Source organism: Cherax quadricarinatus, chromosome 41 (assembly GCF_038502225.1).
Source record: "Cherax quadricarinatus isolate ZL_2023a chromosome 41, ASM3850222v1, whole genome shotgun sequence".
Taxonomy (NCBI): domain Eukaryota; kingdom Metazoa; phylum Arthropoda; class Malacostraca; order Decapoda; family Parastacidae; genus Cherax; species Cherax quadricarinatus.
In genome coordinates this window covers 32,720,296-32,746,961 of record NC_091332.1, presented here as the reverse complement: position 1 = coordinate 32,746,961, position 26,666 = coordinate 32,720,296, and the positions used below count along the sequence as shown (strand labels likewise).

Below are 26,666 nucleotides of genomic sequence, written 5' to 3'. Positions count from 1 at the left end.
CAGTGGACCCCCGGTTAACGATATTTTTTCACTCCAGAAGTATGTTCAGGTGCCAGTACTGACCGAATTTGTTCCCATAAGGAATATTGTGAAGTAGATTAGTCCATTTCAGACCCCAAACATACACGTACAAACGCACTTACATAAATACACTTACATAATTGGTCACATTCGGAGGTGATCGTTATGCGGGGGTCCACTGTATAAGGTTTCTATGTTATTTATATTGTTTATTATGTCATATTAGATGAAGTGAGATAGATAAATAAGCCGTAGAGTTGATATTAGCGAAATTATTGAAGTACAGAATTCCACTGGAACGGATTAATTGCATTTCAATTAATTTAAATGAGGAAAATTGACTCCGCAAACGAGCAAATTCAGTTGCGAGCAAGGTCATGGACCGGATTAAACTCGCAAGTAGAGGTTCCACTGTATAACAACATATAACAAAAAAAGTATCCAAAACTGTTGGGGTCCTCTCTAAGATATGTTACTACATACCACAATCAGCCCTACTCACACTATACTATTCACTCATCTATCCCTACCTCACATATACCATTTGTGCTTGGGGATCAACAGCAATCACCCACCTGAAGCCAATAATAACCCATCAAAAAGCCGCAGTAAGAATTATCACACAATCCAATGCTAGGCAACACACCCCCCGCTCTTCAAAGACCTAAACTTACTCACTATTCAGAACATCCACACTTACTATTCTGCAATCTGATGAAAGTTAAGACACTTGTGCAACATCTGGTTATCTTTATTGTAGACGTTTTGCCATCCAGTGGCTTTATCAATACAGATTCTTGGACTTAATAAGAAATACGAAGAACTATATACAAAAGATGAGGTAATCAGTCCCTCAGCCTTGGAGGTGGTGTTTAGAGCACCGTGGTTGTAGAGATTCTGAAGCACAGGCAAGGAGACTGGCGCTTATATAGGCGTCAGTGAAAGGGACGTGTAGCAGACGAGGGCATAGTCACTGGTAGGCGGGATTCCCCAGTGGAAGTAGGTCCTTCCCAAATTGATGGGCTAGTTTAGAAGTCTTAACTTTCATCTTGTCGGTATTGTATACCTGTCTTGCACAACTTGTCAGGCACTGCAACATCATGGTATCTTGATTCAGAGGACATCTACATGACCTTCTTCACTTCTACAACTAGCCCATCAATTTGGGAAGGACCTACTTCCACTGGGGAATCCCGCCTACCAGTGACTATGCCCTCGTCTGCTACACGTCCCTTTCACTGACGCATATATAAGCGCCAGTCTCCTTGCCTGTGCTTCAGAATCTCTACAACCACGGTGCTCTAAACACCACCTCCAAGGCTGAGGGACTGATTACCTCATCTTTTGTACATAGTTCTTCGTATTTCTTATTATGTCCAAGAATCTGTATTGATAAAGCCACTGGATGGCGAAACGTCTACAATAAAGATAACCAGATGTTGCACAAGTGTCTTAACTTTCATCTTGTCGGTATTGTATACCTGTCTTGCACATTCTGCAATCTACATTTACAGAAACATAAATTCCAATATTAACCCTGAATTAAAACACTTTCTTGATAGTTGTGACAGGACCCATAGGTATAATACCAGACACAAACATCTCTATGACATTCCCCTTATCCAGCTAAATCTATACAAAAATTCCATGTACATAAATGGGCCTAAAATCTGGAATTCCCTGCCTGAAAACTCTAGAACTGCCAACTTAACCACTATTTTCAAAAGCACCATTAAAAAACACCTTATCTCCCTAACACACCCCATCGGTAGCTAACCACATGAAAACAACCTTAGCTTGCACATATCCAAAACAAAATACACTTATTTGATATCTGACTCCCCCTAATTTACATTAACTTACACTAATGACTGTCAACATAAAATTCTGAATATAGCTTTTGCTACATAATTCTTAGGCTAGTCATAAGTTTGTCTAAGACACTCCATTATAGGAGCTTTAATAGAAACTATCATCTCAAGACGAGACCATTCCCATTAATTGATATACTTTTGTAAATCTAGTTCATCACTACAGCTACCTCACTTTAATACCAGTATGACCCATAGCCTGTGTCAATATAGAGTAAGAAATAGTATTAGTCTACCTGAAATGCCTAGGATTACCTAGGCATACTAGTGGCCTTCTTTGTAATAAGTATTTTTTAATATGCAATAATATTTTATATGTAAACCCCACATTGTAATATCAATAGAGAAATAAAGAATTTTAATTTTAAGAAACTGCCCATTTAGTGATTTCAACTACCCAATAAAGTGATCAGAAATCGGAAATTTGGCCAATTTCATACAAAATTCAATGAAGGCGAATTTCAAAATAGGGTCCAGAATTAACAATGCAAACACTCCTAGCATTAAAATAAAATTTTCTCTGTTCATTAGTCATGTCTCCAGGCCCTTGTACATTATGCTTGCTTTCCATTTTGAAGTTTTATTCACACAAAAAATAGATTTACTGTTATGCAGACTACTGCAGTATTGTAAAAATTATATAAATAATATCAGTGCATTTATGAAAGCACATTAGATCCACCAGTTAATGTGTATTGGATGCCTGACATCATTTGTGTACTTTTGAACATTGGCAAAAATCGAACATTTTCGATTTTTGCCGATGTTGAGCTCAATTTCAAGGTACTTTTAGTTCATAAACTATTCAAAATTTCTGTAATATATCTTCCATTCTATCAAATGAGACCAAGAAAATGAGAATACAAAAACACTGCAAAGTCGCTGTTTTAAACAAAAAATACGGTCGGAGTTGTTTTTCCTCATTATGTCCTGTGTGCTGTAGGATTTTTTTTATATTTCATACACTGACCACTCAGACCCATTCTCTCATGTGTAGGTCTACCAGCTTTTTCCCGCAAGACTGGAAGCCGCTAGAATTTTGGTGTAGTATTACGGGACTGACACTTGCTTGCAAGTCATAATATTACAGGACCAACAGTGAAAGGACTAAACACTCATTGGGGGACAAACCTCTCAGCCTCTATGTACTCTTGGAATTCAGTAACATACTTTTCAACAGCTATTTGGTCAGCACTGGCAGCCTCCCCATGCCGAGCCACACTATGAATGCCACTTCTTTTCTTAAAATTATCAAACCAACGCTTACTAGCCTTGAAGGACTGAGTTTCAGCACTTGTTCTGGGGTTATTTTTCATGAGGTCATCATGCAACTGCCTCGCTTTTTCACAAATAATGGTCTCTGAAACACTATCAGAGTGTAACTGTTTTTTGTTTATCCAAATCAAGTTTTTCAACCTCTTCAATAATTTGTGGCCTTTGCTTTGATATCACTTTTGTGCCTTTTGCAAGGTCACCTGCTTTAATTTTTTTCCTTTGGCCCAGTATCATGCTAATGGTAGACTTTTTACCAAAATCTTTTGCTATATCAACTACACAAAGCCTATCTTTTTCATATTTTCTAATGACTTCTTTTTTAAACTCAACAGTGCTTTTTACAACTTTCCTTTTTTGCTTTTATCTCTATCCTTTTTTGGCTCAAGATGGCTTATCTCACAAAAAAAAAATGCACCAAAACTGCAAAATAAAAAAAAGTTCACAAGATGAACAACAAAAGCTCAATAGATGTTTACAGTACATGAGTTAGTGAGCACGTGACCTGAGGTGTTTGTGTTGTTGGTCGACAATCAAGAGAACGTATGAAAATCAGGATATTTTTTCTCAAATTCCTTATTCAAAAACCGATTTGTTCGACAAGTAATGTAGTCAACAACTGAGGTTCCACTGTATAATTTACTGTGTGTAATATTTATCTGACAATAAAACTAAGTATTTTGGTAACTTACTGCTTATATATTCTATCAGGAAATGTTGATCATAATAATAACAACATGGCAAAATAAAGGAGAATTTTAACTTAATGACACGAGTTCAATAAATAAAAGTAAACATCATTAAGAAAGAATTATGAAAAAATATAGAACACATTAATGCAGAGAAAGTATTTGAAATTACTTACTACTAATATTTTGTTCTAAGATGTAAATTGGCTGTTCATGGGTTTTGAAGCCAGACTTCCTGATTTCTCTCTCAGTTTATAATTCTGTAATAGAATATAAATACATTTTTGAGATAAAGTTATCAATAGAATTTAAAGCATGATTCAGTGAGAGAACAATGTACTATAACAAATTTATCACATTTTAACACTTTTACAGCCTCACACATGACTTTGTGAGGTGAAATCTACTTACAAATTCCTAAATACGTTTGGACTGGAGAAACTCAGATAGTAAATGTAGCTCTTGGGAAACTCTAGCCAATTTATGCATCAGATCTTTGGCCACATCATTAGAGTTGCTGATCTTCATTCCTGCAATATAAAAAAATAGGAACTGGGTATGTAGTCCTGAATAATTCTGGCCGTGAGTCTGTCCCCCCGTCTCCGTCTCTCTCTCCCTGTGTCTGTCTGTGTCTGTCTGTCTGTCTATCTGTCTCTCTCTCTCTCTCTCTATATATAGTATATATATATATATATATATATATATATATATATATATATATATATATATATATATATATATATATATATATATATATATATATATATATATATATATATATATATATATATATATATATATATATATCTGTCTCTCTCTCTCTATCTCTCTATATATATATCTCTATATATATATATCTATATATATATATATATATATATATATATATCTATATATATATATATATATATATATATATATCTATATATATATATATATATATATTATATATATATATATATTATATATATATATATATGGGTTGCTTAAATGTGCGTGGATGTAGTGCGGATGACAAGAAACAGATGATTGCTGATGTTATGAATGAAAAGAAGTTGGATGTCCTGGCCCTAAGCGAAACAAAGCTGAAGGGGGTAGGAGAGTTTCAGTGGGGGGAAATAAATGGGATTAAATCTGGAGTATCTGAGAGAGTTAGAGCAAAGGAAGGGGTAGCAGTAATGTTAAATGATCAGTTATGGAAGGAGAAAAGAGAATATGAATGTGTAAATTCAAGAATTATGTGGATTAAAGTAAAGGTTGGATGCGAGAAGTGGGTCATAATAAGCGTGTATGCACCTGGAGAAGAGAGGAATGCAGAGGAGAGAGAGAGATTTTGGGAGATGTTAAGTGAATGTATAGGAGCCTTTGAACCAAGTGAGAGAGTAATTGTGGTAGGGGACTTGAATGCTAAAGTAGGAGAAACTTTTAGAGAGGGTGTGGTAGGTAAGTTTGGGGTGCCAGGTGTAAATGATAATGGGAGCCCTTTGATTGAACTTTGTATAGAAAGGGGTTTAGTTATAGGTAATACATATTTTAAGAAAAAGAGGATAAATAAGTATACACGATATGATGTAGGGCGAAATGACAGTAGTTTGTTGGATTATGTATTGGTAGATAAAAGACTGTTGAGTAGACTTCAGGATGTACATGTTTATAGAGGGGCCACAGATATATCAGATCACTTTCTAGTTGTAGCTACACTGAGAGTAAAAGGTAGATGGGATACAAGGAGAATAGAAGCATCAGGGAAGAGAGAGGTGAAGGTTTATAAACTAAAAGAGGAGGCAGTTAGGGTAAGATATAAACAGCTATTGGAGGATAGATGGGCTAATGAGAGCATAGGCAATGGGGTCGAAGAGGTATGGGGTAGGTTTAAAAATGTAGTGTTAGAGTGTTCAGCAGAAGTTTGTGGTTACAGGAAAGTGGGTGCAGGAGGGAAGAGGAGCGATTGGTGGAATGATGATGTAAAGAGAGTAGTAAGGGAGAAAAAGTTAGCATATGAGAAGTTTTTACAAAGTAGAAGTGATGCAAGGAGGGAAGAGTATATGGAGAAAAAGAGAGAGGTTAAGAGAGTGGTGAAGCAATGTAAAAAGAGAGCAAATGAGAGAGTGGGTGAGATGTTATCAACAAATTTTGTTGAAAATAAGAAAAAGTTTTGGAGTGAGATTAACAAGTTAAGAAAGCCTAGAGAACAAATGGATTTGTCAGTTAAAAATAGGAGAGGAGAGTTATTAAATGGAGAGTTAGAGGTATTGGGAAGATGGAGGGAATATTTTGAGGAATTGTTAAATGTTGATGAAGATAGGGAAGCTGTGATTTCGTGTATAGGGCAAGGAGGAATAACATCTTGTAGGAGTGAGGAAGAGCCAGTTGTGAGTGTGGGGAAAGTTCGTGAGGCAGTAGGTAAAATGAAAGGGGGTAAGGCAGCCGGGATTGATGGGATAAAGATAGAAATGTTAAAAGCAGGTGGAGATATAGTTTTGGAGTGGTTGGTGCAATTATTTAATAAATGTATGGAAGAGGGTAAGGTACCTAGGGATTGGCAGAGAGCATGCATAGTTCCTTTGTATAAAGGCAAAGGGGATAAAAGAGAGTGCAAAAATTATAGGGGAATAAGTCTGTTGAGTATACCTGGTAAAGTGTATGGTAGAGTTATAATTGAAAGAATTAAGAGTAAGACGGAGAATAGGATAGCAGATGAACAAGGAGGCTTTAGGAAAGGTAGGGGGTGTGTGGACCAGGTGTTTACAGTGAAACATAAGTGAACAGTATTTAGATAAGGCTAAAGAGGTCTTTGTGGCGTTTATGGATTTGGAAAAGGCGTATGACAGGGTGGATAGGGTGGCAATGTGGCAGATGTTGCAAGTGTACTGGTGTAGGAGGTAGGTTACTGAAAGCAGTGAAGAGTTTTTACGAGGATAGTGAGGCTCAAGTTAGAGTATGTAGGAAAGAGGGAAATTTTTTCCCAGTAAAAGTAGGCCTTAGACAAGGATGTGTGATGTCACCGTGGTTGTTTAATATATTTATAGATGGGGTTGTAAGAGAAGTAAATGCGAGGGTCTTGGCAAGAGGTGTGGAGTTAAAAGATAAAGAATCACACACAAAGTGGGAGTTGTCACAGCTGCTCTTTGCTGATGACACTGTGCTCTTGGGAGATTCTGAAGAGAAGTTGCAGAGATTGGTGGATGAATTTGGTAGGGTGTGCAAAAGAAGAAAATTAAAGGTGAATACAGGAAAGAGTAAGGTTATGAGGATAACAAAAAGATTAGGTGATGAAAGATTGAATATCAGATTGGAGGGAGAGAGTATGGAGGAGGTGAACGTATTCATATATTTGGGAGTGGACGTGTCAGCGGATGGGTCTATGAAAGATGAGGTGAATCATAGAATTGATGAGGGAAAAAGAGTGAGTGGTGCACTTAGGAGTCTGTGGAGACAAAGAACTTTGTCCTTGGAGGCAAAGAGGGGAATGTATGAGAGTATAGTTTTACCAACGCTCTCATATGGGTGTGAAGCGTGGGTGATGAATGTTGCAGCGAGGAGAAGGAAATATTTCGGAGGAGCACTTGAGGGGACCTTCACTCACTGGTAAACAATGCCAGACTGGCTGGGTAGGGAGGCCGCTCCGGCTCACACCGTGCATACACGTCCCAGACGAACTACTATTCGCGAGTCAACCTATGAAAAGCGAGTCCATGTTTATACGAAAATACCCCTATGATTGGCGAAATTTACGATTGCCGAGAACTACGAAAAGCGAGGGACCACTGTGTGTGTATATATATATATATATATATATATATATATATATATATATATATATATATATATATATCTATATATATATATATATATATATGCAAAACAACCACTCTGAAAGAATAGAGAAATTCCAAGCGCTTTCGTGACTACTCACATTATCAAGGAACTATGAAAGTAAAGCATCCAAGGAAGCTATATAAGGGGTCTGGCCAGCACCTCACTATCAGATCCCACAACGGTTAAACACGTGACGCGCGCCGACCCAACTTGGATAGGTCCTTTGCACAACTCACCCACAAACTACTCTACCCAAGAAAATTTTAAAATTATTATTTGTCCAGTGTATTATTAAATTCTACCCAAATTCTATTAATTATAAATGGACCTAATTTATATAAACCAAAGGAAATATTCATATTATTGTCAAAACTGCTTTTTATGAAACAAGATTCAATTATATTCCTGTCGACCATGGACTTGCTTGATACTACTTTCTCAACTTTTTGAAAATCAATTGGATGGTTAAAATTTCTTACATGAATAAATAGAGCATTGGAATCTTGTCCAGTTCTAATGCTATATTTGTGTTGTTTTAATCTTAGTTCGAGATTTTTACCAGTTTGACCGTAATAAACTTTATTGCAAATTTTACAAGGAATCTTATACACACATCCATCAGCATTTTGGGGGGAATTCTTTATCAAAAGTTTTTTTACTGTATCAAGATTTTTGAATACAACTTTAATATTAAAAGTCTTAAGAAGAGAAGGCATATCAACCAAGTTTTCATGGTAAGGGAGAACCAACATATTTTTAGTTGAATAAGGCTGGTTGTCCCTTTTTGGATTGTAAAAAGTATTTCTAGCAACTTTAAAAGATTTATCAATAACAATTTTGTAATTAACTTATCAGATGAAATTTTAGACAAACATACAACTGCTGCTCTAGGTTTTGGCCTAAGTTTTGCAACTTCAAAAAAACTTAATAATGTTGAAATTGCAAAAGCCTTTTGTAACTTTGAAAAATTTTCTGATTTATCCTCTGATGAAATTAATATTAGTAAAGGAATGGTATACAGCTCTATGTTAAAACCAAACATTCCCAATTGCCCTCAAAGATTCTTTAAGTCTTATGATACACTTAATAACAATAAAAATTTGCGCCTTACTAAAGCAGACAAAATAAATGCAATAGTAATTATGAAAGAAAATGATTACCAAGAAAAAATTAATAATCTCTTAGATGATACTGAAACCTATTCTAAACTTAGGAAAAATCCCCTAGAAACCGTTAACAGCAATTTCAATAAAACAATAAAACTTCTACTGAAAGGCAAAGATGAATTAGTCAAACAATTTACTTCCACTAATCCATCTTTACCTTACATGTATGGACTAATAAAAAATACACAAACCAGGGAATCCAGTCAGACCAATTATTAGCTCCATAGGATCAGTTTCATATAAATTATCCAAATGGCTTGTTGATATTTCGAGCCCTATTGTTGGCAAAATTTCTAACTTTAATGTTAAAAACAACATAGACTTGATACTGAAACCTATTCTAAACTTGATAAACCGTTACAGCTACCTTGACTGACTTAAAAAATGATTTTATTACATGGTTATTGTTGTTTTGATTGTTGTCTAACTTCATAGACTTGCTCCTTGACTACTTAAATGATGGTTAATGTTCCTGTTTGATGATGATTTATTAAGTTTCTTATCTGAAGAACTCGTTAACTATGATTTACCATTGCCAGTTCCTACTATCATTAAACTTATTAAACTTTGCATTGATGCAAAATTTGTATTTAATGATAAGTTTTACACTCAGAAGTTTGGTATGGCAATGGGAAATCCTCTTTCACCTGTTCTTAGTAACCTATACATGGAATTTTTTGAAACAAGGTTGCTTAACACAATCCTCCCTAATAGAGCTAAATGGTTCAGATATGTTGATGATATTTTGTGTCTTATGCCTAAAAATGTAGATATACACCATTTCCTTGGAAAATTAGATAGCTTAGCCCATTCTATAAACTTTACTGTTGAGTTTGAAGAAAATAACTCATTGCCTTTTCTAGATGTTTTAATTATTAAGGGTAATAATGAATTCAAATTTAAAATTTACAGAAAACCTACAAATAACTGTTCCTATGTCCACTATTATTCCTCGCATCAAGATAGAGTCAAACTGTCTGTTTTCTCATCAATGTTTTTGAGAGCTTTACGAATTTGTAGTCCTGAGTTCATAGATGAGGAAATATCCAAAATTTATGAAATAGGTAATGATTTAAAATACCCAAGAAATGTAATTGATAAATCTTTTAAAGTTGCTAGAAATACTTTTTACAATCCAAAAAGGGACAACCAGCCTTATTCAACTAAAAATATGTTGGTTCTCCCTTACCATGAAAACTTGGTTAAGATAAGATAAGATAAGATTTCGTTCGGATTTTTAACCCCGGAGGGTTAGCCACCCAGGATAACCCAAGAAAGTCAGTGCGTCATCGAGGACTGTCTAACTTATTTCCATTGGGGTCCTTAATCTTGTCCCCCAGGATGCGACCCACACCAGTCGACTAACACCCAGGTACCTATTTGCTGCTAGGTGAACAGGACAACAGGTGTAAGGAAACGTGTCGAAATGTTTCCACCTGCCGGGAATTGAACCCGGGCCCTCCGTGTGTGAAGCGGGAGCTTTAGCCACCAGGCCACCGGGCCTTCTCTTCTTAAGACTTTTAATATTAAAGTTGTATTCAAAAATCTTGATACAGTAAAAAAACTTTTGATAAAGAATTCCCCCCAAAATGCTGATGGATGTGTCTATAAGATTCCTTGTAAAATTTGCGATAAAGTTTATTACGGTCAAACTGGTAAAAATCTCGAACTAAGATTAAAACAACATAAATATAGCATTAGAACTGGACAAGATTCCAATGCTCTATTTATTCATGTAAGAGATTTTAACCATCCAATTGATTTTCAAAAAGTTGAGAAAGTAGTATCAAGCAAGTCCATGGTCGACAGGAATATAATTGAATCTTGTTTCATAAAAAGCAGTTTTGACAATAATATGAATATTTCCTTTGGTTTATATAAATTAGATCCATTTATAATTAATAGAATTTGGGAAGAATTTAATAATACACTGGACAAATAATAATTTTAAAATTTTCTTGGGTAGAATAGTTTGTGGGTGAGTTGTGCAAAGGACCTATCCAAGTTGGGTCGGCGCGCGTCACGTGTTTAACCGTTGTGGGATCTGATAGTGAGGTGCTGGCCAGACCCCTTATATAGCTTCCTTGGATGCTTTACTTTCATAGTTCCTTGATAATGTGAGTAGTCACGAAAGTGCTTGGAATTTCTCTATTCTTTCAGAGTGGTTGTTTTGCATATATATATATATATATATATATATATATATATATATATATATATATATATATATATATATATATATATATATATATATATATATATATATATATATATATATATATATATATATATATATATATATATATATAGATATATATATATATATATATATATATATATATATATATATATAGATATATATATATACAGTGGTCCTTCGCCTTTCGTAGTTCTCGGCAATCGTAAATTTCGCCAATCATAGGGGTATTTTCGTATAAACATGGACTCGCTTTTCATAGGTTGACTCGCGAATAGTAGTTCGTCTGGGACGCGTATGCACGGTGTGAGCTGGGGCGGCCTCCCTACCCAGCCAGTCTGGTATTGTTTACCAGTGAGTGAAGGTCCCCTCAAGTGCTCCTCCGAAATATTTCATAATATTCCACTCATTTTAGTGCTTGCAAGTACTAAATAAGCTACCATGGCTCCTAAGAAAGCTCCTAGTGCCAAGCCTGTGGTAAAGAAGGTGAGAAATATGTACAGTGACAAAGTCTTGGGCCATTTTAGGGAAGTGTTAAAGAGACGCCAGAAACAGAGCTCTCTCCACAGTTACTTTGTGAGACAGGACTAGAGTGACTCTCAAGGTGGTCTTAGTGGCATTAAGAAACAGAGAAGAGAAGCAACCCCAGAGAAGCAATTGGTACCTGAGGTGTTGCTGGAAGGGGATTCCCCTTCCAAACTGTAAACAATCCAATCTCTCTCCTCCTCCAGTCTCCTATACACTAAGAAGAATCTCCAATAAAGGTAAGTGTTACGCTGTTAATGTTTCATTCATCATTTCCCATTGTATTGTTTATGTACTACATGTATATTTCATGTAAAAATTTTTTTTGTTTTAATACTTCTGGGTGTCAGGAATGGATTAATTGTATTTACATTATTTCTTATGGGGAAAATTGATTCGCAAATCGTAAATTTCGTTTATAGTAAGGGCTCCAGGAACAGATTAATTACGAAAAACGAGGGACCACTGTATATATACTATACACACACACACACAGTAGGGCCCCCACTTATACAGTAGGTTAGGTTCCAGGCTGCCGTAAAGTGGAAATCGCCGTAAAGTGGAATACCCTTTTTTCCACTTATAAATGCATATAAATGCTAGATAACAGGTTTACACTAACATATATTAATGCTTTCAGTGTCGGTCCCATAATATTGCGGCCAGAGAGCCAGTGTCGGTCGCGTAATACTACACCAAAATTCTAGCTCCTTCCAATCTGGTGGAAGAAAGCTCGTAGGCCTACATGTGAAAGAATGGGTCTGCATGGTCAGTGTGCACAGTATAAAAAAAATCCTGCAGCATGCAGTGCATAATAAAAAAAAAATTCCGACCGTGTTTTTGGTTTCAAGCAGGGACTTTGCGGTGTATTGTTGTATGGTATTTTTGGTTGTAATCTCGTTTTCTTGGTGTCACTTGATAGAATGGAAGATATATTACAGAAATGGAGATAATTTTGGTTTCATGATGAAAAGTACCTTGAAATTGAGCTCAAAGTAGAGGAAATGTTTGATTTTTGCCAATGTTCAAGAGTAAACAATTGACGTCACTGTCCAATGTGTGTCCAACTGGCTAGTCTAATAAGCAGTCATGAATGGGCTGACATTATTTATACAACTATTATAACAATGCAGTAGTATGCATAACAGTAAATCTTCTATTTTTTGTGAGAATAAAAATTCAAAGTGGAAAACAAAAGAAATGTAACAGAGGCCTGGAGACATGACTAATGAACAGAGAAAATGTTATTTTAGTGCCAGGAATATTTGTCTTGTTTATTCTGGACCCTATTTTGAAATTTCTGTGAAATTGGCGAAATTGCCAATTTCTGACCACTTTATTGGGTAGTTGAAACCGGTAAATGGGTGGTTTCTTGTATTCAATCGATAGAACAAATGGAGTTCTAGTGATATAGCTATGATTTTAGTAGACTCAAACAATGGAATTGGCTGAAAATAGGGCTCAAATTGGGTGATATCGCCGACATCGCCAACTTTGCAGGAGCATAATTTCGTAAGTTTTCCATCAAATTTCGTAGTTTTGGTGTCATTACCATCAAGAAAATATTCTTTATCATTTCATAAGGAAATTTTTTTTTTTTAATTTTTTTTGACACAGAGTTAAGGATCAGGGGTCTTGGCACTGAAACGGTTAAGTTAGCAATAGAACTAGGCATTAAAAAACAGAATAAAAAGTAAAATACACACAGACTACACTTGTTACTTACCTTAAAATATTAATATGAATGTGTTAGAGGTGAGTGGCAGTGTAAAAGTTTTTCAGCAATAAGTCACTTCGACTTTTTTGGGTTATCCTAGGTTCTCTACACAAATGCTGCTGTATGTAACTGTATTTGTGTATATATACCTGAATAAACTTACTACTGGTTACTTTTTTTTTTTTTTTAACACATCGGCCGATTTCCACCAAGGCAGGGTGGCCCGAAAAAGAAAAACTTTCATCATCATTCACTCCACCACTGTCATGCCAGAGGAGTGCTTTACACTACAGTTATAAAACTGCAACATTAACACCCCTTCTTCAGAGTGCAGACACTGTACCTCCCATCTTCAGGACTCAAGTCCGGCCTGCCGATTTCCCTGAATCCCTTCATAAATGTTACTTTGCTCACACTCCAACAGCACGTCAAGTATTAAAAACCATTTGTCTCCATTCACTCCTATCAAATACACTCATGCATGCTTGCTGGAAGTCCAAGCCCCTTGAACACAAAACCTTCTTTACCCCCTCCCTCCAACCCTTCCTAGGCTGACCACTACCCCCACCATCCCTCCACTACAGATTTATACACTCTCTAAGTCATTCTGATTTGTTCCATTCTCTCTTCATGTCAGAACCACCTCAACAACCCCTCCTCAGCCCTCTGGATAACAGTTTTGGTAATCCCACATCTCCTAGTTTCCAAACTACAAATTCTCTGCATTATATTCACACCACACATTGCCCTCAGGCATGACATCTCCACTGCCTCCAGCCTCCTCCTTGTTGCAACATTCATCACCCATGCTTCACACCCATACAAGAGTGCTGGTACAACTATACTCTCATACATTCCCCTCTTTGCTTTCATAGATAATGCTCTTTGTCTCCACAGACTCCTAAGTGCACCACTCACCCTTTTCCCCTCATCAATTCTATGATTCACCTCATCCTTCATAGACCCATCTGCTGACACGTCCACTCCTAAATATCTGAATACATTCACTCCCTCCATACTCTCTCCCTCCAATTTGATATCCAATCTTTCATCACCTAATCTTTTTATCCTCATCACCTTACTCTTTCCTATAATCACTTTTAATTTTCTTCTTTTACATACCCTACCAAATTCATCCACCAACCTCTGTAGCTTCTCTTCAGAATCTCCCAAAAGCACAGTGTCATCAGGAAAGAGCAACTGTGGCAACTCCCACTTTGTGTTTGATTCTTTATCTTTTAACTCAACACCTCTCGCCAAGACCCTCGCATTCACTTCTCTTACAACCTCATCTATAAATATATTGAACAACCACGGTGACATCACACATCCTTGTCTAAGGCCTACTTTTACTGGGAAATAATCTCCATCCCTCCTACATACTCTAACCTGAGCCTATCCTCATAAAAACTCTTCACTGCTTTCAGTAACCTACCTCCTATACCAGACACCTGCAACATCTGCCACATTGCTCCCCTCACTGGTATAGCACATTTAATTTCCTGCAACAGTTTCTCCTTATTGTTCACAATTGTACTGTTTGACGAGCCAAACCAAGCTTACGTGCTATCTGAGCCATCGACATACCTTGTTAGTAAGTAAGTTTGTTCAGGTATAAGCAAATACAGTTACATAGATTATCATACATAGCAGCATGTGTGTAGAGAACCTGGGGTAACCCAAAAAAGTCAGTTTACCAAGTTTAATCATTTCTAAATTGGCACTTAAAGTAAGAGGCTTACGACTCTTCTTTTTATCACAACTAAGCTTAGATGCCATCGTGAACACGAGCCAATTAGTTAAAATAGTAAATGAAAGAGAACGAGATACACAGAGTGACTCATGAAATCGTAATGACACGATTGCAAACAAACGCGACGGTCTGGAGTTTTGAGACTCTCTGACCGCGGGTTCAATCCTGCCCGTGGTAAGGTTTGAGATACACAGAGTTCAGACAATATAAAAACACAAACTGAACGGGTGGTGGGCGATCACTCGGTCAAGTGAAGTAAACGCATATTAATACATGTCCAATTTTAGTTCATTCATGTACGTTTGTAAGAGTTTGTGAAACTAAACTTGTACCTCACAATATTTTTTTTTTATTATAATAATAAATTATTTCACAATACAAATTCTCTTACATTGTGTACAAGTTAGTACAGAAGAATAAATAAACAGCAACACTCCCATTCTCATAGTGAATGATATTATTATAATCATAATAAAAAAGAAGCGCTAAACCCACAAGGGTTGTGAATAGCTATAGAGTGAAGGCATATGAAAGGAATATTTTTCTACAGTTATCCCCCAGGTAATTAGTGTTGGACTAGAGAAAACGCAATTCTTCTGGCATTCCTACAAGCCGCTTGGTAAACACATTTCATATTTATGTAAATTTTTTTACTGTGGATGTATGTATAATAATTACATGTTATGTAACATGTTTCTTATATAATTTTGAAAATAAAAATAAATAGAGTAATGGAAATGTCTATATTAATGTAATAGATGACATTTAATGTGCCCAAGAGATTATTATTATTATTATTATTATTATTATTGCGTCTTGAAGACGCAATAATAATAATCTCTTTTGGCACATTAGTGATTTTAATGTGTACCTGCATGCCAGCACCGAGTATAAGTACATTTAGAAACAGGTACACATAAGTATAATTATCAGAGTACAGTGGAACCCCGAGTTTCGTACACCCTGAGTATTGTACGCTTTGAGTTCAGACCACTTTTTTCGACTCAATTTTGTACAGAGTTTTGTACTGTGCCCTGTGTTTAGTACTGCATACCAGACCTGTCCACACCTGCCCGTGTCCCCCATGCAGGTGTCGTGAGCTGGTCTGGCTTTGTTTATGCTTGAGTGAACACTAACCTGTGCACTCGTCCAAACATTTCACAATTCATTTATTGTGTTTGGTGCTTGTTTATTAAGTGCAACTGTTAACCCTTTCAATGTTGCCAGGCCCTCTCCGAGACTTGTTCTCAGGGTCGCCAAATTTAGAAAAAAAAAAAAAAAATTCTTATGAAAAGATAGAGAATATTTTCCTGATCATAATGCCACCAAAAGTATGAACTTTGATGGAAAACTTACGGAATTATGCTCTCGCAAAGTTAGCGGTCTCGACGATGTTTACGCATTGGCGATTTTGCCCACTTTGAGCCCTATTTTCGGCCAATTCCAGTGTACTAGTCGACAAAAATCATAACTATTTCGCTAAACTCCATTTTTTCTATCGAATGAGTACAAGAAACCACCCATTTACCAATTTCAACTATCCAATATAGTGGTCAGAATTTAGCAATTTTGCCAATTTCACACAAATTTCAAAAGATGCCAATTTCCATAGGGTCCAGAATAAACAAGAAAGACATTCGTGGCACTAAAATAACATTTCCTCTGCTCATTAGTCACGTCCCTACACCCCTCTTACATTTATTTATTTATTTATTTAATTTGAGCATACATACAGAGGTACAAAAAAAATACAGGTAAGAGCAGCATGCCAAAGCCACTTGTATGCATAGCATTACGGGCTGGCTTAAAATTAACTTAAGATTTACTAAGCAATGATGTAATCAGTGATAATACATTATTGTAAACAGATAACAATAAAGCACAAATGAGTATTACAAAGACAGGTCATATGGTTGCATGCATTGCTGTACATTCAGTCGAATGGAGTATTCTGTTAGGTAGTGTATTTAAAAAAATAACAAAGTTAGATTGGGTCTTAGGTTTAACATTTGTGTGATATAATTGTGAGAAAGATTTATGATATACAATTTATAAGGTTCAGTTATTCAGTATTTATTTGGTTTTGGGTGAGTAAGTGATCTTTGAGAAGAGACTTGAATTTATAAACAGGTAGTGTTTCTTTTATATTTACAGGTAATGAATTCCAGATTTTAGGGCCTTTTATGTGCATTGAGTTTTTGCATAGTGTGAGATGGACATGAGGAACATCAGAGTGATCTGTGCCTTGTGTTATGGTCTTGTGTTCTGTTGAGGTTGGCAAGGAGATGTTTGAGGGAAGGGTTAATATCAGAGTTAAGTGTTCTATGTATGTAATAGGTGCAGTAATAAGTATGGATGTTTTGCTTTCCACTTTGAATTTTTATTCTCACAAAAAATAGAAGATTTACTGTTATGCAGACTACTGCATTAGTGTAGAAATGGTATAAATAATATCGGCGCACTTGTGAAAGAATATTAGACTCGCCAGTTGACATGTATTGGATGCTTAGCATTATTTGTTTACTTTTGAACTTTGGTAAAAATCAAGCATTTCTGCTACTTTGAGCTCAATTTCAAGGTACTTTCCATGGTAAAACCAGTCAAAATCATCTCAATTTCTGTAATATGTCTTCCATTCTATAAAATGAGACCAGGAAAACTAGAATACAACAATAAATACCGTACGAAAATACAGTGCAAAGTCGCTGTTTTAAACCAAAAACACGGTCAAAGTTTTTTTTTTCTCATTACGCACTGTGTGCTGCAGGATTTTTTTATACTGTGCACACTGACCACATAGACCCATTCTTTCATATGTAGACCTACCAGCTTTCTCTCACTAGATTTTAGGGCGCTAGAATTTAGGCGTACTAGTACGTCAAAAACCCTGGTGCGTAAGAAGTACAGTGGACCCCCGCATAACGATCACCTCCTAATGCGACCAATTATGTAAGTGTATTTATGTAAGTGCGTTTGTACGTGTATGTTTGGGGGTCTGAAATGGACTAATCTACTTCACAATATTCCTTATGGGAACAAATTCGGTCAGTACTGGCACCTGAACATACTTCTGGAGTGAAAAAATATCGTTAACTGGGGGTCCACTGTACTAGTGCGGCCGAAACCCTGAAAAGGTTAAATAAGCTACCATGGGCCCAAAAAAACTTCCTATTGGCCCCCCTGTGGTAAAGAAAGTGAAAAACACCATAGAAGTGAAGGAGAGAGTACAAAAATACAAGAGTGGTGTATGACTTGTGGAGTTTGCCAGGATATATGGCAAAAGCAAATCAACAATCACTTCTATCCTGCCTGTTGTGGAAAGTATTGTGGCATTGGGGAAGTCCATGGGGTTGGAGGTGAGTGGCGAGGATGTGGAGGAGTTGGTGGACGACCACAGAGAAGAGCTAACCACTGAAGAGCTGCAAGAGCTTCATCTGGAACAGCATCAGACCACAGCTGAGAAACTTGCTTCAGAGGAGGAGGAGGAAGAGGGAGTGGATGAGGTGTCTTCTTCACAGATTAAGGAGATTTGTGTAATGTGGAATAGAATGCAGGCATTTACTGAAAATTATCACCCTGACCAAGCTGAAACAAGCCATCTCTGCAACAAGTTCAGTGACAGAGCCGTGTCCCATTTTAGGGAAATCTTAAATTGGCACCAGAGGCAGAGGACTGTGGACAGTTATTTTGCGAGACAGGGATCCAGTGACTCTCAAGCTGGTCCTAGTGGCATTAAAAGACAAAGAAGGGAAGTAGCCCCAGATAAGGACTTGTTACCTAAATCTTTATGGAAGGGGATTTCCCTTCCAAACACTAAGCCCTCCCTCACTCCTCCTCCATATCTTCCAGATGCCATCAACAGTCTTCAATAAAGGTAAGTAAAAGTGTTATTTTAAATGTTTATTTAAATGTTTATTTTTCTATTACTAATTTAAGTACTATTTATGCTTGTTGTATGTAAAACTATAATTAATCTAAAAAATGTATTTATTTTGTTAATATTCTTGGGTGTCTGGAACGGATTAATTGGATTTACATTATTTCTTATGGGAAATACTGCTTAGACTTTAGTACACTTCGACTTTAGTACTAGCTTTGGAAAGAAATTAAGTACGAAACTCGAGGTACCACTGTACAGTGGACCCCCGCATAACGATGGCATCGCATAGCGATTTTTCCGCATAACGATTACTTTTATCGCAAAATTTTTGCCGCGCATACCGATTAAAAACCCGCATACCGATTTTCGTCCGAGACGCGTCCAATGTGCCCTCACATGTGCCGGCCGTCCCATTGTTTACCAGCCAGCCTCCGCGGTAACATCCAAGCATACACTCGGAATATTTCGTATTATTACAGTGTTTTCGGTGCTGTTTCTGGAAAATAAGTGACCATGGGCCCCAAGAAAGCTTCTAGTGCCAACCCTGTGGTAAAAAGGGTGAGAATTAGTATGGAAATTAAGAAAGATTTTGAAGGGTTTGGGGCTAACCCTGAGAAGCCTATGCCAGTTGTAGAATCCATTGTGCCTACTTCAAAGATTAAGGAAATGTGTGCACAGTGGGTTGAACTGCAAACCTTTATAGATGAAAATCACCCTGACACAGCTGTTGCAAGCCGTGCTGGTGACTATTTCAATGACAATGTTATGGCCCATTTTAGGAAAGTCTTGAAGGAACGGGAGGTACAGAGCTCTATGGACAGATTTGTTGTGCGACAGAGGTCCAGTGACTCTCAAGCTGGTCCTAGTGGCATTAAAAGAAGAAGGGAAGTAACCCCAGAAAAGGACTTGCTACCTCAAGTCCTAATGGAAGGGGATTCCCCTTCTAAACAGTAAGAAGATAATGCTCTCCCCTCCTCCCATCCCATCAATCATCACCAGATCTTCAATAAAAGTAAGTGTCATGTAATTGTGCATGCCTTTTTCAGTTTGTGTGTATTAAAATTAACATTTCATGTGGTAAAAAAAATTTTTTTTCATACTTTTGGGCGTCTTGCACGGATTAATTTTATTTCCATTATTTCTTATGGGGAAAATTCATTCGCATAACGATTATTTCGCATAACGATGAGCCCTCTTGCACGGATTAAAATCGTTAACCGGGGGTCCACTGTACATATAAAATATGCAATAACCTTAAAACACTTGAAATTTTGGAAATACCAGGTCACTGTCACAGTCACAAAGCACAAATAATTATAATTCAATACTGAACCATTAACTTTTGCTTGGTATATACTGCTTTGAATAAAATCAAATACAGTGGACCCTCGACCAATGATGGCATCGATTAACGATAAATCCGACAAGCGATACATTTTAACGCAAAAATTTTGCCTCGACTAGCGCTAAAAAACCTGACCAACGCTATTTGTTCCGTTCGAGACGCGTCCACTTTGGCCTGAGCGCGCCTCACTTGTCCCATGGGTGCCAGTGTTTACAAGCCAGCCAGCCACCGTGGTCGCTTCCAAACATACAATTGGAATATTTCATATCATCACAGCCTTTGTAGTGATTGCACCTGCAAAATAAGTCACCATGGGCCCCAAGAAAGCTTCTAGTGCCAACCCTACAACAAAAAGGGTGAGAATTACTATGGAGATGAAGAAAGAGATCACTGCTAAGTATGAAAGTGGAGTGCGTGTCTCCGAGCTGGTCAGGTTGTATAGTAAACCCCAATCAACCATCGCTACTATTGTGGGGAAGAAAACGGCAATCAAGGAAGCTGTTCTTGCCAAAGGTGCAACTATGTTTTCGAAACTGAGATCGCAAGTGATAGAAGATGTTGAGAGACTCTTATTGGTGTGGATAAACGAAAAACAGATAGCAGGAGATAGCATCTCTCAAGTGATCATATGTGAAAAGGCTAGGAAGTTACATGACGATTTAATTAGAAAAATGCCAGCAACTAGTGGTGATGTGAGTGAATTTAAGGCCAGCAAAGGTTGGTTTGAGAGATTTAAGAAGCATAGTGGCATTCATAGTGTGATAAGGCATGGTGAGGCTGCCAGTTCGGACCACAAAGCGGCTGAAAAATATGTGCAGGAATTCAAGGAGTACATAGACAGTGAAGGACTGAAACCTAAACAAGTGTTTAATTGTGACGAAACAGGCCTGTTTTGGAAGAAAATGTCAAGCAGGACGTACATTACTCAGGAGGAAAAGGCACTCCCAGGACATAAGCCTATGAAAGACAGGCTTACTCTGTTGATGTGTGCCAATGCTGGTGGTGATTGCAAAGTGAAGCCTTTATTGGTGTATCACTCTGAAACACGCAGAGTGTTCAGGAAAAACAATGTCCTCAAGGAGGGCAAACAGTAAGGCATGGGTCACTAGAGACTTTTTCTATGACTGGTTACACCATGCATTTGCCCCCACTGTGAAAAATTACCTAATTGACAAGAAATTAGACCTTAAGTGCCTCCTGGTATTAGACAATGCTCCTGGTCATCCTTCAGACTTGGCAGAGCGACTTTCTAGAGACATGAGCTTCATTAAGGTGAAGTTTCTGCCTCCTAATACCACTCCTCTTCTGCAGTCCATGGACCAGCAGGTCATTTCCAATTTCAAGAAACTGTACACAAAAGCTATGTTTGAAAGGTGCTTTGTAGTGACCTCAGAAACTCAACTGACTCTAAGAGAGTTTTGGAAAGATCACTTTACCATCCTCAATTGTGTAAACATTATAGGTAAGGCTTGGAGGAAGTGACTAAGAGGACCTTGAACTCTGCTTGGAAAAAACTGTGGCTAGAATGTAGACAAAAGGGATTTTGAAGGGTTTGAGGCTAACCCTGAGAATCCTATGGCAGTTGAGGAATCCATTGTGGCATTGGGGAAGTCCTTGGGGTTGGAGGTTAGTGGGGAGGATGTGGAAGAGTTGGTGGAGGAGGACAATGAAGAACTAACCACTGATGAGCTGCTAGATCATCTTCATCAGCATAAGGCCACACCTGAGGAAACTGCTTCGGAGGAGGGGATAGAGAAATTGAAGAAGTTGCCGACTTCTAAGATTAAGGAAATCTGTGCAATGTGGCTTAAAGTGCAAACCTTTATGGATGAAAATCACCCTGACACAGCTACTGCAAGCTGTTTTGGCAACCTGTACACTGACAATGTTGTGAAACACTTTAAAAATGTCATAAAGGAACGGGAAGTACAGGCCTCTATGGACAGATATGTTGTGCGACAATAGTCCAGTGACTCTCAAGCTGGTCCTAGTGGCATTAAAACAAGGGAAGTAACCCCGGAAAAAGACTTGCTACCTCAAGTCCTAATGGAAGGGGATATCCCTTCTAAACACTAAGAAGATCAACACTCTCCCCTCCTCCCATCCCATCAATCATCACCAGATCTTCAATAAAGGTAAGTGTCACGTAACTGTACATGTCTTCAGTCTGTGTGTATTAATATTAATATTTCATGTGGTACAATTTTTTTTTTCAATACTTTGGGGTGTCAGGAACGGATTAATTTGATTTCCATTATTTTTATGGGGAAAATTAACTCGACTAACGATAATTTCGATTAACGATGAGCTCTCAGGAACGGATTAATATCGCTGGTCGAGGGTCCACTGTATTCTTGAATGGATAAAAGTACATGATGCACTTTTGTTCCAGATACATGAAAACATTCCTAATCTTGTATAACTTGTTGTTTCTGTCAGGCTTGGTTTTGTCAGAAAAGTGAACATGCATAATACAGCCTCTCCTCACATAACGGAGGAGTTCCATTCCTAGTACAGCGTTGGCAGACGAATTCATTGCTAGAGGAGGAGCATACTAGTATAATGGTAGTGAGTTTATGTCAACCATCTTAGATACTGCTTTAATGTCACCCTTGCACCATTTATAACATTTTTAGTATATTTTTAAATGTTTATACAGTAGTGTACTGTACAGTGGACCCCCGCATACCGTTGGCCTTGCATAACGTTAAATCCGCATACCGCTACATTTTATCGCCAAGATTTTGCCTCGCATACCGCTAAAAAACCCGCTCAACGCTGTTCGTCCGAGACGCGTCTAACGTGCGCCCTTAGCCAGCCTCACATGTTCCGCCAGCCAACCTCCGCGGTAACATCCAAGCATACAATCGGAACATTTCGTATTATTACAGTGTTTTTGGTGATTTTATCTGCAAAATAAGTGACCATGGGCCCCATGAAAGCTTCTAGTGCCAACCCTACAGCAATAAGGGTGAGAATTACTATAGAGATGAAGAAAAAGATCATTGATAAGTATGAAAGTGGAGTGTGTGTCTCCGAGCTGGCCAGGTTGTATAATAAACCCCAATCAACCATCGCTACTATTGGTGGTACAGCTGCTGCTGCTGCACTGTCAGCTGCTGCTCCTGCTGTAGCACCGTCTGCTGCTGCTGTAGCATCATCTGCTGCTGCTGTAGCACTGTCAGCTGCTGCTGCTGCTGTACCACCGTCAGCTGCTGCTGCTGCTGTAGCATCGTCTGCTGCTGCTGTAGCATCATCTGCTGCTGCTGTAGCACTGTCAGCTGCTGCTGCTGCTGTAGCACTGTCAGCTGCTGCTGCTGCTGTAGCACTGTCAGCTGCTGCTGCTGCTGCTGCTGCTGTAGCACCGTTGTTGGTGTGGCTTATTGAGAATACCAAGAAACAATTAACCCCAGAGGATTAGCCACCCAGGATAACCCAAAAAAGTCAGTGTCATCGAAGACTGTCTAACTTATTTCCATTGGGGTCCTTAATCTTGTCTCCCAGGATGCAACCCACACCAGTCAACTAACACCCAGGTGAACAGGGAAAAATGCCTGGAACTAGTGCTCATATTGGTGAATTTAAAGCCAGCAAAGGTTGGTTTGAGAGATTTAAGAATCGTAGTGGCATACACAATGTGATAAGGCCTGTTCTGGAAGAAAATGCCAAACAGGACCTACAGTACTCAGGAGGAAAAGGCACTCCCAGGACACAGTGTCTCATCAGTCATTGCTGCATCTTCAATAAAGGTAAGTGTCATTTATTCTTCATTTAGTAGAGTAGTACATGCACAATATACAGTGGACCCCCGGTTAACGAACTTTTTTCATTCCAGTAGTATGTTCAAGTGCCAGTACTGACCGAATTTTTTCCCATAAGGAATATTGTGAAGTAGATTAGTCCATTTCAGACCCCCAAACATACACGTACAAACGCACTTACATAAATACACTTACATAATTGGTCGCATTTGGAGGTGATCGTTAAGCGGGGGTCCACTGTATATTGTGCATGTACTACTCTACTATTGTGCATGTATCCTTCTCTTTGTGTGTAGGAAAATGTATATTTCATGTGGTAAAATTTTTTTTTCATACTTTTGGGTGTCTTGCACGGATTAATTTGATTTCCATTATTTCTTATGGGGAAAATTCATTCGCATAACGATAATTTCGCATAACAATGAGCTCTCTTGCACGGATTAATATCGCTATGCGGGGGTCCACTGTATATTGTAATTATTATTACTATTATTATAATCAAAAAGAAGCGCTAAGCCACAAGGGCTATGTATACTGTAATAAACAGAATAGAGGAAATCAGCTCTAATACACATTATATACATATGCATACTGGTTAGAGAGCCCGTCTTAAGTCCGAGTCATTGGTAAACGAGTATGTCGCTAAGTGAGGAGAGGATGTAGTATGATAAATCTAACCATACCCCCGGCCAGGATTGAACCCGCGGTCATAGAGTCTCAAAACTCCAGCCCGTCGCGTTAGCCACTAGACCAGCTAGCCACAATAAGATTCATCCAACTAGGTATATTTCTACACCATAGGAAGGTTAGCACAGGCACCACTGTGACCACAAATGCAAGTTTTTACAGATGAGTCTCCAGCTAGCGTGGCCGTGACGAACTCTAGCTCAAGTCCCTTCACTGCCGTCAACATGACTCAAGAAATCGTAATGACACTGCCGTCATGTTGACGGCAGTGAAGGGACTTGAGCTAGAGTTCGTCACGGCCACGCTAGCTGGAGATTTGTCTGTAAAAACTTGCATTTGTGGTCACAGTGGTGCCTGTGCTAACCTTCCTATGGTGTAGAAATATACCTAGTTGGATGAATCTTATTGTGGCTAGCTGGTCTAGTGGCTAATGCGACGGGCTGGAGTTTTGAGACTCTATGACCGCGGGTTCAATCCCGGCCGGGGGTATGGTTTGTTTGCAATCGTGTCATTACGATTTCTTGAGTCATGATAAATCTGTTCACTGGGATAATATCACCGAAGGCCAGGGTAGAAATTAGCCAATCTGTGGACCAGTATGATTTGATGTTATGCTTATAGACTTGACATAAGAATTACTGTTGCAAAAAACAAATACATTTCAGCCATAGTTGTCTCCTTCCATTGGTGTAGTCTTGACTGTGGTGAAATCATTATTTTTGACATGGTGTAATCAAAATACTTGTTACTTTCCTTAGCAATATTTTCCTTCAAGGGCTGGTCAAAGAATAGTTCAAAGAATTGCAGATTACTTGCAGTGTATCCAAGGGAACAAGATAGCCAGAATCCACTTTGAGTGTCATCAAATTGATGGTTACTGGGAACAAAATTGAGATTTTGCTGCCAATCCCCGATGTGGTTTCCTGGTGGGTACTGGACATAACCTGCCTGTGGTTGTAGTTGTGGTTGTGGTTGTGCATGTTGTGGTTGTCGTGTGGGGCTGGTTGAGGATCAAATAAAATAAAATAAAATAAAATCAAAGTTTATTCTCTATAAGGATTACAATGCAGGGTTTACAGATTTTGGTTATTGTGTGGTTTACATGTAGTAAAATACTAATTACAGAGGGGGCCACTAGAACACCTAGCATGGCTAGGCATTTAGGATGCCCTTTGTCCTGGACCTGCTGAGTCAGCAATGTGAGTTCCAGCCTGGGCTGGTGCATCATCCCACATGGCTGCAGACCCACCATCTACTGTCACATGCGGTCTATTAGCCATCCCAATTGTAGTCACATTGTCGTCACTTTCACTGTGTTCCAGGTGTAGGGCCAGGGAATGTACTGTCCCCTTGGAATTGCATATGGTACTTGATTTGTACTCGCTGGAATGCAAACAAGCGATATATCATAATCTACACGTGGAAAATCCTAGAAGGAATGGTCCCAAATCTGCACACAGAAATCACTCCCTACAAAAGTAAAAGACTGGGCAGGCAGTGCAAAATACCCCAATGAAAAGTAGGGGCACCACTGGTACACTAAGAGAAAACACAATAAAATATCAGGGTCCCAAGACTGTTCGACAACCTCCCACCATTCATAAGGGGAATTATCAAAAGACCCCTGGCTACCTTCAAGAGGGAGCTGGACAGATACTTAACCCTTCAAAGGTCCGTCCCATTGTTCTACAGCTTTGAAGCCTGGGTTCAAGTTATAGTACTATGTCACGAGCTTAGCTCGCTCAGATAAGCTTTGCGTGGTAAAATGGGGCCTAGACATGAGAGAATGCATCTATGTGGTAAGTGTGTACCATATAAAACAAATCCTGAAGCATGCAGTGAATAAGAAAAAAAACGGCAACTGTGTTTTTGGATTAAAACAGCGACTTTGCTGTCTATTTTCGTATGGTTTTTAAGGTTGTAGTTATGGTTTCTTGGTCTCATTTGATAGAATGGAAGATAT

General features: G+C 38.2%; 1 protein-coding gene across 7 annotated transcripts in view; it reads right to left on the bottom strand.

Annotated features, from left to right (window-relative positions):
* LOC128695781 (zinc finger protein 271) overlaps positions 1 to 26,666 on the bottom strand; it is a 120,383-nt gene that overhangs the window by 86,197 nt on the left and 7,520 nt on the right. For 6 of the 7 annotated variants that reach the window (XR_011393055.1, XM_053786603.2, XM_053786602.2 and 3 more), the window contains exons 2-3: positions 4,265 to 4,383; positions 4,030 to 4,113 (exon numbers count right to left, since the gene is read on the bottom strand). The gene's annotated coding sequence lies outside the window, so the exon portion shown is untranslated. Of the gene's footprint in view, positions 1 to 4,029; positions 4,114 to 4,264; positions 4,384 to 25,733; positions 26,087 to 26,666 lie in introns of those variants that run through there. The other variant, XR_011393056.1, reaches the window with a different exon arrangement.